Source organism: Microcebus murinus, chromosome 3 (genome assembly GCF_040939455.1).
Source record: "Microcebus murinus isolate Inina chromosome 3, M.murinus_Inina_mat1.0, whole genome shotgun sequence".
Lineage (NCBI taxonomy): Eukaryota > Metazoa > Chordata > Mammalia > Primates > Cheirogaleidae > Microcebus > Microcebus murinus.
In genome coordinates, this window is record NC_134106.1 from 85,680,594 (window position 1) to 85,695,435 (window position 14,842).

The 14,842-nt window shown below is 40.4% G+C and overlaps 1 long non-coding RNA gene across 1 annotated transcript in view; it reads right to left on the reverse strand.

Annotated features, from left to right (window-relative positions):
* The window catches only part of LOC142869983 (uncharacterized), a 46,445-nt gene extending 32,027 nt beyond the window's left edge, over positions 1-14,418 (reverse strand). The window contains exons 1-2 of the long non-coding RNA XR_012918510.1: positions 14,209-14,418; positions 3,747-3,833 (exon numbers count right to left, since the gene is read on the reverse strand). This is a non-coding gene — a long non-coding RNA (uncharacterized LOC142869983). The remainder of the gene's footprint in view (positions 1-3,746; positions 3,834-14,208) is intronic.
* Positions 14,419-14,842: the final 424 nt, after the last annotated feature.

Here is a 14,842-nt window from a genome sequence, read left to right on the forward strand (position 1 = left end):
CTATGAGAATTCTAGAGGAAAATGTTGGAAACACTCTCCTAGACATCGGCCTAGAGTTTATGAAGAAGTCCCCAAAGGCAAACACAGGAGCAACAAAAATAAATAAATGGGACGTGATCAAACTACAAAGCTTCTGCACAGCCAAAGAAATAGTCATGAAAGTAAACAGACAACCTACAGAATGGGAGAAAATTTTTGCATCCTACACATCCGATAAGGGGCTGATAACTAGAATATACTTAGAACTCACAAAATCAGGAAGAAAAAATCAAATAACCCTATTAAAAAGTGGGCAAAGGACTTGAACAGAAACTTTTCTAAAGAAGACAGAAGAATGGCCAACAAACATATGAAAAAATGCTCAACATCTCTAATCATCAGGGAAATGCAAATCAAAACCACAATGAGATATCACTTAACCCCAGTGAGAATGGCCTTTATCAAAAAGTCTCCAAACAATAAATGCTGGCGTGGATGTGGAGAGGAACACTCCTACACTGCTGGTGGGACTGCAAACTAGTTCAACCTCTGTGGAAAGCAATATGGAGACACCTTAAAGCGATACAAGTGAATCTACCATTTGATCCAGCAATCCCATTGCTGGGCATCTACCCAAAAGATCCAATGACACTCTACAAAAAAGACACCTGCACTCGAATGTTTATAGCAGCACAATTCATAATTGCAAGGCTGTGGAAACAGCCCAGGTGCCCATCAATCCAAGAATGGATTAATAAAATGTGGTATATGTATACCATGGAGTACTATTCAGCTTTAAGAAACAATGGTGATATAGCACATCTTATATTTTCCTGGTTAGAGCTGGAACCCATACTATTAAGTGAAGTTTCCCAAGAATGGAAAAACAAGCACCACATATACTCACCAGCAAATTGATATTAACAGAGCAGCACCTAAGTGGACACATAGGTACTACAGTAATAGGGTATTGGGGAGGGGGGAGGGGGCGGGTATATACATATATAATGAGTGAGATGTGCACCATCTGGGGGATGGTCATGCTGGAGATTCAGACTTGTGGGGGGAGGGGAGGAATTGGCATTTATTGAAACCTTAAAATCTGTACTCCCATAATATACCGAAATAAAAAAAATATGAAAAAAGAATACCTTCTATAATAAAACTTAGATTAGTGTTTGATTGAATAACCTGAGACTGTAGCCTAGCCAAGTTGATGCATAAACCTGACCTTAGCACCAATAGACCAAAATTAACCTCATCCGATAGTAGACAGATAGATATCATGTGATTCCAGATGTGATGCTCTGAGGATGTCACAACAAACTGCACAGTATTCATGACAAAAACGTAATTCTGTGTCTAATCCCAAGGAAATACTAGACAAACCCAAGCTGAGAATACTATTTTTAAAAAAGATGACAGAGAGATGGTCTTGGGGTCTTTGAAAAGCAATATTTTGAAAGGTAAAAAAAGAAGGTGGGGGTATGGAAATGTACCAGACTAAAGGCGGCCAATGACACATAACTAGATGCAATAACTCATTCCAGACTGAATCCTATACTGGATGGGGAAAAATGCTTAGAAAGAACATTACTGGATAAACTGACAAAATTGGAATCTAAATGGTAGGTTAGATAAAAGATATCAATGAAACACTTACTAAAGTTGATAACTGTGCTATTTAAAATAATATCCCTTTCTTAGGAAATATACTTTGAAATATTTAGGGATTAAAACCATTGGTATGTAAATCATCCTCAAATGGTTCAGAAATAAATTTATCTCTATGTGTGTGTGTATGTGTGTGTGTATGTGTACAGAGAGATACAAAGACAGAGACAGAGAATGAGGCTCTCAATAATTATTTACACAATGAATGGAGTATTTTCAAAAGGAGTAACAACTGGTATTTTGGATGATAACAAGAAATGAAAAAATCATGGAATTTACAGATATGAAGTAAAGATAAGAAATAAAGTGTATATTTTATTCAAAATTAATATAGGTTTAAAGTTTCTAGAATTTTTCTAATTAGCACTTCCAAATTCTTTGTGCTATATTTGGTGATCCCTGGGTCTTCCAAGAAAAATTGTAACTATAATGATTACAACTAGAATTCTAGAATCCACTAGTTTTGACAACATACAAATTGAATTTGTTATGATCCAATTATGGTGCTACAACATTGTTTTTATAAAGTATATCAAAATTTAAATTAAAATTTAATCTATGCTTATGCGTGCATAGATATGACAAATTCTAAGAAAGTCAAATTTCTATCAAAAACTTGAATATTCAGGAACTGTAATTACCAAAGAACACAATTCTTTCTTTTTGAGGCATAAATTATTCATTATATTTGTTTGAGTAATGCAAAATTCATATTTAAACCTTGTACTATAAATGCAATATATGTCATCCAAATAATTAGCATAATGACACATTCATGGATGGCAGAGCAGCCTTCCCTCTGTGTAATGGTTGAGTAATAGTAGTTTCAGAAAGAAAAATAAGCAGCATGAAATAAAATAACAAAGCCTTGAGCAAAATAAAATGCAATATTAGCTACCACTATATTTTAAATTTCCCAACATAGTTTGTTTTATTCATCATACCTCAAGCTAGTGAATTTCAACAGTACTGGATAAAGCTACACCATCCACCCAAAATTTTCTTTTACATAATGATACATACATATTCTTTATGTACAACGCTTCTCAAATTCTCATGGACTTGGCCTGTACTTAAATCAGAAATGACTTTGGACTCTTCTTACCCTACAAAAGGTATTTAAAAATCTTCATTTTTATCACTTGAAAGTGTTTTAAGAAATAAGAAAATATCCTGGCATGCTTTTTATGACCTTCTATGATAGTCCATAATTTTTTCCCAGTGCTTAGTTCAACAGTCCTGATTTTAAAATAAAAAGTACTGAGGCCATTGGCTCAAAAGCAAAATCCCATCTTCCATATCACTCCAAAATATCATATAAAATGCAATTTAATCACTGTGTCCTACTGCCAATTGTATTTTAACCCAGTGTTTAGGATGTGATCATCAAAGATGTTGTATTCATTTTCCATTGCTGTGAAACAATTTATCACGAAACTTAATGGCTTCAAACAACCCCCAGGACACTAGATCTAAGGTTTTCACTGTTGAAGAAGACAGTTATGGCACTCAGGTAGCCTAACCAGGTTATTTTCTAGAACTCTTTCAATTCCTACATTAAACAAACAAGTCACTCTGTTTTCAGTTCCAAAAAGGACTCTAGAGAATATCCCACAAGTTCAAACTAAAAAAAGCACTATGAATTGTTCAAGATGGCAATGCTGGTAAGTGGAGAAGAAGAATCTTAAACCTTCTCTCCTAACTTCAGTGTAGTGCTAGTTCCTTTATCTGGACTGCCTTCTCCTTTAGGTGCATGTTGACATTATTAATTGAAGAAGAAACTGTCCAAAGCCACTCAGTACACAACAAGGAATTAGCTAAAGCTTTACCCTTAAGGTTAAAGCCATTCAGTGGGCTTAGATGAGGAAGAATTGTCAACATATCCTAAAATACATCAGCTATCATGTACCCTGGGATTACTCATACCTGTACAGAGGGATATCAAAAATCCTCTTGGTAAGTAAAAATTTCAACATCTTTCATTCTATAAAGCTTTAAATTTATAGCAGGACTAATGTACTTTGTTTCTGAGCTCTGAGAGCCAGATTCTTACATCCAAATAAAGTACTTTGAAGTCTCCAGAGCATACTTACAATAACACACAGATGGGTTTTTTTTTTTTCCCTGAGTGGCAACATCTGTTCAATAGAAGAGAGGTGAAATCATCTGACATGTAAGACCTGTAAATGAGTGGAAGCCGAAATATCCAGATCAGGTTTTTAAAATGTGTGATGCATTGCCAAAGTGTATATAAATTATTCAATTTAATTTTATGATTTCTTCTCATAAAAAAAGACCTAAAATCCTAAGGAAGACCTTAATAAACAATGAAGATTTAAATACCTGCTGGATACCTAGATTATAAGAAAAACAAAATATAGAAAACAGTAAAAAAATGTTTCTTAATTATGAAAAATTATCAGGGCATAAAGTTTCAGGCAGGTATTATTAACCAGCAGAATCTTTCACTGTAGGACTAAGGATTGAAACACACAGCCTCCCTAGGCTCAACCAGGAAGAAATAGAACTCCTGAACAGACCAATATCAAGTACTGAACTTGAAACAGCAAATAAAAACCTTCCTAAAAATAAAATTCCTGGACCAGATGGTTTCACACCCAAATTTTACCACATCTACGAAGAAGAACTGGTGTTTATCCTGCAGAAATTATTCCACAACATCAAGAAGGATAGAATCCTCCCCAACACATTTTATGAAGTGAACATAACCCTGATACCCAAACCAGGAAAGGATGCAACAAAAAAAGGAAACTGCAGACCAATATCCCTTATGAATATAGATGCAAAAATTCTCAACAAAATCCTAGCCAATCAAATCCAGGTGCTTGTCAAGAAAAATAATCCATCACAACCAAGTGGGCTTCATCCCAGGGATGCAGGGATGGTTCAACATATGCAAATCTATAAATGTAATTCACCATATAAACAGAAGCAAAAACAAAGACCAAAAACAAAGATCCTCTCATTAGACACAGAAAAAACATTTGACAAAATTCAACACCCTTTTATGATAAGAATGCTCAAAAAAATAGGCATAGATGGGGCTTACCTAAAGATGATACAAGCCATATATGACAAACCCACAGCCAGTATCATACTGAATGGGGAAAAACTGAAAGCATTCCCACTTAGAACTGGAACAATACAAGGTTGCCCACTCTCTCCACTTCTATTCAACATAGTGCTGGAAGTCCTCGCTACAGCAATCAGACAAGAGAGAGGAATTAAGTGTGTCCAAATGGGAGCAGAAGAGATCAAACTCTCACTCTTTGCTGATGACATGATATTATACCTAGAAAACTCCAAGGATTCAACCAAGAGACTCCTTGCATTGATAAATGAATTTGGTAAAGTCTCAAGATACAAAATCAATACACAGAAATCAGAGGCATTCATATGCTCCAACAATAGTAAAAGCGAGAACCAAATGAAAGACTCAATTCCCTTCAAAATAGCAACAAAGAAATTAAAGTACCTAGGAATATATTTAACTAAGGAGGTAAAAGACCTCTACAGGGAGAACTATGAAACACTCAAGAAGGAAATAGCAGAGGATGTAAACAGGTGGAAGAATATACCATGCTCATGGGTCGGCAAAATCAACATTGTTAAAATGTCTATACTACCCAAAGTGACCTACAGAGTCAATACAATCCTATCAAAATACCATCATCATTTTTCACAGATTTAGAAAAAATAATTTTATGCTTCATATGGAACCAGAGAAGACCCCGTATAGCAAAATGAATCCTAGCCAATAAAAACAAAATAGGAGGTATCATTTTACCAGACTTCAAACTATACTACAAGGCTACAGCCATTAAAACAGCTTGGGATTAGCACAAGAACAGGGACATTGACCAGTGGAACAGAACCAAGAACCCAGATATAAGGATATGAGGATATAAAACCATCCTCATAAAGCCAACTAATCTTCGACAAACCAGACAAAAACATACACTGGGGAAAAGAATCCTTATTCAATAAATGGTGCTGGGAAAACTGGATAGCCACATGTAGAAGACTGAAACAAGACCCAAACCTTTCACCTCTCACAAAAATCAACTCATTCTGGCTAACAGACTTGAACCTTAGGTGTAAAATTATTAGAATTCTAAAGGAAAACATTGGAAATACTCTTCTGGACATTGGCCAAGGCAAAGAATTTATGAAGAAGACCCCAAAGGCAATCATGGCAGCAACAAAAATAAATAAATGGGACCTGACCAAATTAAAAAGCTTCTGCACAGCCAAAGAAACTATCAAGAGAGCAAACAGACAACTCACAGAATGGGAGAAAAGTTTTGCAAGCTACACATCTGATAAAGGGCTGATAACTAGAATCTATTTAGAACTCAGGAAAATCAGCAAGAAAAAATCAAACAATCCTATCAAAAATGGGGCAAAGGACATGAACAGAAATTTTTCAAAAGAAGACAGAATAATAGCCAACAAACATATGAAAAAATGCTCAACATTTCTAATTATTAGGGAAATGCAAATCAAAACTGCAATGAGATATCACCTATCTTCAATAAGAATGGCCTTTATCAAAAAGTCCCCAAACAATAAATGTTGGCGTGGTTACAGAGAGAGAGGAACACTCCTACACTGCTGGTGGGACTGCAAACTAGTTCAACCTCTGTGGAAAGCAATATGGTGATACCTTAAAGCAATACAAGTAGATCTACCATTTGATCCAGCAATTCCACTACTGGGCATCTACTCAAAAGATCAAAAGTCACTTTATGAAAAAGACACCTGCACTCAAATGTTTATAGCAGCACAGTTCACAATCGCAAAGCTGTGGAAACAACACAAGTGCCCATCAATTCATGAGTGGATTAATAAAATGTGGTATATGTATACCATGGAATACTATTCAGCTTTAAGAAACAATGGTGATATAGCACCTTTTGTATTTTCCTGGATAGAGCTGGAACCCATTCTAAGTGAAGTTTCCCAAGAATGGAAAAACAAGCACCACATGTACTCACCAGCAAATTGGTATTAATGGATCAACACCTAAGTGGACATATAGGAATAATATTTATCAAGTGTTGGGCAGGTGGAAGGGGGGCGGAGGGGATGGGTATATACGAACACAGTGAGTGAGATGTGCAATGTTTGGGGGATGGTCATGCTTGAAGCTCTGACTTGAGGAGAAAGGGGGGGCATAGACAATATATGGAACCTTAACAATTATACCCCCATAATACGCTAAAATTAAAAAAGTACACTTATTTTAGGCATTTCACTTTCATCATTTTATTTTTTTTTTTTTTTTTTTTTTTTTTTTTTTTTTTTGAGACAGAGTCTCACTTTGTTGCCCAGGCTAGAGTGAGTGCCGTGGCGTCAGCCTAGCTCACAGCAACCTCAAACTCCTGGGCTCGAGCGATCCTTCTGCCTCAGCCTCCCGAGTAGCTGGGACTACAGGCATGCGCCACCATGCCCGGCTTATTTTTTATATATATATATCAGTTGGCCAATTAATTTCTTTCTATTTATAGTAGAGACGGGGTCTCGCTCTTGCTCAGGCTGGTTTCGAACTCCTGACCTTGAGCAATCCGCCCGCCTCGGCCTCCCAAGAGCTAGGATTACAGGCGTGAGCCACCGCGCCCGGCCCATTTTATTTTTTAATACCTGGAAAAAGTCAAGAGCACAATTACACAAGTGTTCAATGGAAAATTCAACTATTTGATTGACTCAAAATGTAAAGGGAAAAAGTGTAGGTCTTCTGGTTTGAGAAACCTGTCTCACATATTCCAAAATACTAAATCCCAGCTCAGTGGAAGCCATAATATCAGTGTTAAACCTTTTTTTTTTTAAATTAAAAGTAGAGAAGGAAGAAAATCAGAGTTTAGATAGCAGATCATATGGAACAATGGCCAAAACGTCCTCTACAGTTCATTCTAAACAACAATGGAGACACACCAGGAGCCCAGGTATGATTTTTACCATCATCACAGGATACAGCAATGTGCAAATGAGAAAAGCCCACAATCCAGATGTGTGTAGTTGGGCTTTTAGATTTCATTGCTTTTGTACAGGACCTTTCCATCTCTGTCTCTTCCCTTCCCCATCCCCACTTTTTGCTTTTCTGTTTCTCCTCTTCAGCCTCCCAAAATCATTAGGGTTTTGCTTGGGATCCGGCATAGCAGAGGAGGCCCCATTGCTAAGACTGTACCCACAGATCCCAGTTATATTAGAGAACTCTTGAAGGCAGCTCCTTCTTTCTGTTCCAGCATTGCTCTCTGCCACCTGGGAAACTTTAATCTCCCGTGTACTCTTTGGAATACTGAAGAGATTTAACAGGAGTATCTCAAAGGTACTTTCCAGATCCAATGTCTCAATGTCCAATGCCTCTAAGACCAACAAGACATGGAAATGCAGAGGAATAAAGCTAATGGTGGAGTTCCCAGGACCCAGTAGAGTCAGTGGCTTTGCCATTCCAGAGAGGAAGAAAAGAGCCCAAAATGGAGGAGGAGAAGGGTAGAAAGGAAGTGAGGCACAAGCTGGCATAACTATTCCAAAAGAACAAGGTGTGGCACGTAGAAGACTTGGAGAGGATGAAGCAAAAGACACAGGGAGACAGCAGGCAGTGTGGAAATTCCAAGAGACTGGCCCAGAGGAAATACTTCTAGTGCAAAGAAGAAAGCTCATGTGAGATGCTACCAATCTGGAGCAAGTGATTGCAAGGAGTTTAAAGTGTTTTGCACTTGTTTATCATCAAATGACATAATGTATTCAGTGCCTGGCACTGCACAAGGGTTCGGGAACACAATGGTCAACAGACACAAGTGTCTTATGCTAACAATGTTCCCTAATGATGCCCCCCCACACTTCTGTAGGGACCACCACAAAATGCTATGATTTCACAACACAGGGCCTTTCCTGGCCGAAACATATGCAGACACATGTACATTATTGCCAACTAACTGGAACAATGACTAGAAAGGCATTTTCTTCCCAGTTCTGAGCCTTGGACTTGATGGTACTTTAAGGCAGAAAGGTGAAAATCATTATGGCAAGGTAGTCAGTTCTGGCTGCACTGAGTTCATTCGTGGGTAAGCCCAGCAGGCTTTCCTACACAAAGAGACTGCTTCTCAAACTAACCTTACTGGCACTACAACCTTCCAGTAGGTACAATTGCATGGGAATGCAATCACAATCACCAACACTTGTGATTTTCTTGTTATTTTCATAACTACGTAGAGGCCACTTGAGTAGACGTTAAAGAGAAGAAAGAAATTGCTGGTGACTCCTTGGCAGCTATAAATTCAACATAGGAAATTTTAATATTTAAGCTGTTTTCTTGCAGAACTGTCAGGCTAAAGTACATCAAATTTAGAAACCTTAATTCCCTTTCAAAATAAAAGAAAAAATATTTTTCATGCAGTCTATTACAGTGAAAAAAATATTCCCAATTCCCCACCTCCATTACCCATCATCCACTCTAGCTATTAGAAATCACACAAATGTTCAATTATTTCTGTCAGCCATTCCCACCTCTTGAGATGATCTTGCACACAATTCTCTCTTAACCCAATTTCTTTTAGAGTACAGAGGGTGTTTATCTTGGCACTATACGATTCGTGGTGGAAGCCTCCTAAACAGCATGCCTTTTCATGAATCCCTTTGGCCGTCTTTATCATAATAACCTTATTAAACCCGCTAGGTAAAAAAAAAACAACCTCTACTAAATCTCTACCTTAACATATGTGCACGCTGAGCAACCATATTGATGTATGGCTCACGTGTTTACACTTCAGACAAATAGTGCAGCTGTGTCTTTCCATAACAAACATCCAGCAATATAGAGAGAATTTCTTTTCAGTCAATGTTGCCTTGAAAATCTCCGAAGGAGATTGATAACATGTAACAGCAGACTTTAAATTATTAATCATTGTCATGGGCTAAAATAAAACATGAAGTCAGGATGAAAGCCCAGAATGAAGCCAAGTTTACAGGAAGTATTACAAAATTAAGAAAGAAGAAATACAGCATCAATAATTCAACACCGTGGCAGATTAAATGTGCAACCTACACCAGCAAGAAAAATCACACCCGGTTTCTGGCTTTTAGGGTTTTAAGAAAGCAATTGAATTTTTTTTTTTTAATTGGAAGGGCAGCAGGGATATGTCCATCTTAATCTTTTTCCTCCTGCCCTGGAATTAAAGAGAATAAGACAGGAGAAGCAGGGAATTTAAGAGACACTGAGAAGGTCATTTTATCTCTCAAGAGGGCATTGGCTTTACTAAGAGTCAGATAGAAATATTTAAAAGTATATAGAAAATTCTGCCTCTCTACTGAGAAATAGAAATAGTAATTTTATCAGAAAGGATACAAGTGTATTTAGATCTTTAAAAGAGAGTGAGCCATAGAAGGAAAAATGTGAGAAATAGTCGTCAAAGACCCCGTATGTGCAAATATTAAATATAAATATGAAAACATGGAAATAAATATTTTTTCCTAGACACCCAAGGCCATTAAGTGCTTATGCTCTTCCTCACTGTCTGATTACACTGGGGGCTAGGACTTGACGTCCTACAGCAGCAAAGTGGAAACTGAGGCAGCTTTGGTCTGCTGGAATCCAGCTGCTTCCCCACTGAGTGCTCTGCTGTAATCGTACCATCACTAGACATCGTTGGGACCAGAAGTCACTTTCTGCTTCTTTCTGCGGCCAGGGCCATGGAGGGTAAGTGAGCTCAGGCCTCAGTGAAAACAGTTTCTCCCACCCGACAGCCGGTCACGCTGGCGGAACATCTGTGCAGGAGTCCCACGTCAGCGTGCAGCGTCGCTGGGCCCCTCCTGAACCAGCAGGCCTGGTAATTCTCTCTGCCCCCGCTCCTCAGCCCAGTTCACACTACAAGGTCACAGCCTCGTGTCCCCTGAAATTAGGGACCATGCCCCAGCCTCTTCTTGCTTTATGTTTGCCTCAGAGATGTCCTGTATCTTCTCCAAAATTATAAATTCATTAAGGAAAAACCTGTATCACAGGCATTCAGATTATAAACTTATTAAATAAATGCTTAATGCATGACTATACCCCCTTCAGCTGCCTTAGGCCTATTATCTAGAGAACATTTACCTGCCACTTGAGGGCCCTAGATGGGAGAGGTGACTGGCAGTGGCTTTCCCTTTCTGATTTCAGTTTCCTTCTTTGTAACAGGGAAGAGGCTAAACTGGACACCCCCAGGGCCTGAGCTGTGATCCTGGTTACTGTGCCAGGAGGCATTCCAGAATGATTGTGTTCCCTGGGCTGAGAGGGCCAGAGTGTCAAGAGCACATTTTTCCAGGCTGTTGAATAAAAACCTGTGTTGCTGTATCCATCCAACCCCACACAGCACTTACTATGGGCCAGACAATGTTCTAAGTGCTAATGAAACATAACTCATTTACATTTTTGGGTGCAGATGCTGAAGGTACAAGGAAGAAGAAGCCACAAACCAGACCCAGCTGGTTCTGTTTGACCTAAATGGTCTTTTAAAAGGTTCAGATTTGAATGACTCTGGGTAGGACTTAGCCCTCCAGCCAAGCCCATCCCCACACCCGTTGTTCACATCCTGTCTGGGTCCTATGTGTATCTGTGACATGAAAGTGCCTGCTGGCCCCTGGAAAGTGTCCAAGGACCTGTGAGAGACAAGAACCTCAGAGGAGAAACAATTTCTTACTAATGACTGGAGGAGTTTCTTATTTTGTTTTAATGATATGGAGAATGAAACTGAGAGGAGAATAAGAGATGGAGCCAATGACCAGCTCAGTGACCAGATTTTCAATAAAATTTGCTAGACTCCATGTGCCTGACCGATGTCTGGCTTTCTCCATAATATAATGGAAATACAAGGGACCACAGCTATAAAAAGAGAGCTTCCAATGTCAGCCACAGAGTTGAGGTGAGGCCACTGTGGAGGAAATATAGTGGTATAATATGCAGCTGATTCAATACCATGGAGGGCACTGAGGCTGAGGACCTTAAGGAAGGTGTCAACATCTTTCTTCCTTTTTTTTTTTTCCGAGACAGAGTCTCATTCTGTTGCCCTGGCTAGAGTGAGTGCCATGGCATCAGCCTAGCTCACAGCAACCTCAAACTCCTGGGCTCAAGCAATCCTGCCTCAGCCTCCTGAGTAGCTGGGACTATAGGCATGCGCCACCATGCCCGGCTAATTTTTTCTATATATATTTAGTTGGCTAATTCATTTCTTTCTATTTTTAGTAGAGATGGGGTCTCACTCTTGCTCAGGTTGGTTTGTTTTTTTTTTTTTTTTTGAGACAGAGTCTCGCTTTGTTGTCCAGGCTAGAGTGAGTGCTGTGGCGTCAGCCTAGCTCACAGCAACCTCAAACTCCTGGGCTCGAGCGATCCTTCTGCCTCAGCCTCCCGAGTAGCTGGGACTACAGGCATGAGCCACCATGCCCGGCTAATTTTTTATATATATATATCAGTTGGCCAATTAATTTCTTTCTATTTATAGTAGAGACGGGGTCTCGCTCTTGCTCAGGCTGGTTTTGAACTCCTGACCTTGAGCAATCTGCCCGCCTCGGCCTCCCAAGAGCTAGGATTACAGGCGTGAGCCACCACGCCCAGCTCAGGTTGGTTTTGAACTCTGACCTTGAGCAATCCGCCTGCCTCAGCCTCCCAGAGTGCTAGGATTACAGGCATGAGCCACTGCGCCTGGCCTCAACATCTTCCATGTGTGAGGGGACTGAGCAGGAGTGTGTCAATGGTGCCCAGCAACGGGGAGGTAGAAGGCTGCCTATTCAAATGGCACATGCCACAAAGGAGTGTAGTAGAGTGTGGATTTGGAAGACTCAGCAGGGAACTGAGATAGCACCAACCCTGCTTCTGGCCCCTGAGGTTCATGGCCAATGGGAGAGAGAACAACTTCCAAAAGCAAAAGCTGGTGTCAGTCACTTGCAACTCAGTGTAGACTGTAGATACTGTTTCCTCTCTGCAGATATTTGCACATTAAATCTTAAACCCTCTTTGGATCATGAGAGCAAGCATGTTGTGCATCGTGAATGCCACAAACCTGAAAACCACACCAGCTGAACCCTCCTGGAAGCTCCCTTCCCGACCGGCACCCAGAGCACCACACTTGCCTGGTTTCCTCGGGTCCCTGAGCCGCACTTGCTCACTCTCCGCTGGATAATTCTCTTCCTCCTCACACCGCTCAAGGAGAGGCACCACACCCTTCTCTTCCTACTCTACCCTGGGCGGCATAACTACTCCTGTGGTTTCGCCCACGTGCTTAGGACATCCAGGGGCATCTGCAGCCCACAGCTCTCTTGAGCTCCACATGTGTGCGTGCAGCGTCACCACATAAATGCTCTATCGATATCTCAAGAACAAGTCCAGAACAGACCCCGTCATCTTCCCCATAAATCCCCTCCTCCTCCTGTGTTCTGCATCTCTGTAGTCCCAGCCATCTGTCTGGGAGTAGGGGCAGATTCACCACTAAACTCTGAGGGGTAAGTTCTGAGGCTGTCACATGCACACGGTCCCCTCAAGGCCCTGAGAGGGGCTGCGCACCTGTTAATGTATAATTTTGGGGTTCATTTTCTGGAAGATGCAGCTTCCCAAGTTACACGAGCTTGTATATCTACAAAATCTGGATCTACACTTTCTCTCCTGCATCCCATTGTCTCCCTTCCACGCCACTGCTCTCCCATTCCTTCTGATCCTGCTCCCAAAATCTCTCTCAAATATAGCGCTAATTCATCCCCACAGCTGCTGCTATAGGTCAGGCCCTCCCCATTCCTCTTGCAGTCACTGCAAAAGTCCAAAGACTAGGTCTCCCTGTCCCTGCCTCCTTCTCTCCTCCCATGCCGATTCTCCATGCAGAATCCAGAGGGAACTTTCTGAAGTGGAAGTCTGGCCATACCATTCCCATGACAGGGATTCTTTAACCCTTCTTTCAGTCTTCAATATTGACTCCAACACCTTAGCATGAAATTCAAGGCCTTGGATGATCCGAGCACTGTTCACCCCTTACCACTCTACATCCTACCCTCACCCCTACACCCAAGAAAACCCCAGCTACCTGTAGTTCTCCAAACACAGCACACTCTCTCACTCCTCTGGGCACAGGCTTATGCTGGTCTCCACACGATGCACCCTCACCCCACTGAAGTTGCCACCTTCCACCTCTTCTCACCAGCCCTACTCATCCTGTAATGATGCAGCTCAGACTCCAAACCCTGCAGGAGATTTCCCTCACTCCCCCACCTCCACCACGAGCACCCCCAAGCTGCATAGATGTGAATGCCCTTTCTTAACTCTGATCACACCTTGAGCATGTTTTAATAGCATTTGTGCCATCCTATCTAATTGTCTGCTTACTTGTCCACTGCCCCATGAGATTGTAATCTTCTGGGCAGAAACCTTATCCTTTTGCACACTCTTGGCACTTGGCAGACTTCTGGGGGAAGTTAGAAACTCAATTAATGTTAATTGAATGCGATGAATGGAGAGAAATGGAGGGAGAAAGGTACAAGTCCCACTGTGTCTCAGCAAATGTGTTAGTTAAGTCTCACCTTGTCTAGAAATACAAGGATGACTCTTGCAGTTTAGATCAGTGCCTAGTACAGTACGGATCCAGTGCTTAGCAGATGTCACAGAAGGTTCTAATAGTTATGTAGGACGTTGGCAATGTAGTCTTCCATGGAGGACCGAAAGTGGTATTTGTACATGTCACCTCTGCATTGACGGAGACCCAATTTGGGCAAGGATCAGATTCAGCACATCAATTTACCCTAAAACAAAAAAAGTGAAAACATGATTCTTGTTCAGGCCAATTGTTCTGAAAAATCACCGCCTTCTGAAGAAAAAAAGGAGAAAGAGGGGAGCACCCAGCCAGACTGCATGGTGCGATACAGCAGCCGCTAGTTACTGGTATGGGGGACTTGAAATAGTGTTCATCTGAGTGCAAAGTATTCTATTAATAATTTTTATTAAATGTGTTTAAAATTGAATATTTTGATATATTGGGTTAAATGAAATATTTTATTCATCGTAATTTCACCTTTTATTTCAATGTTTTTTTCAAAGTTACTACTAGTAACTTTAAAAGTACATATGGAGCTCTGGTTATATTTCTACAGGATCATGCTAGTCTAGAAACTAGAAAATATACTTTTGTTACTACCCTATTTCCGTTTCAGTAGCAAA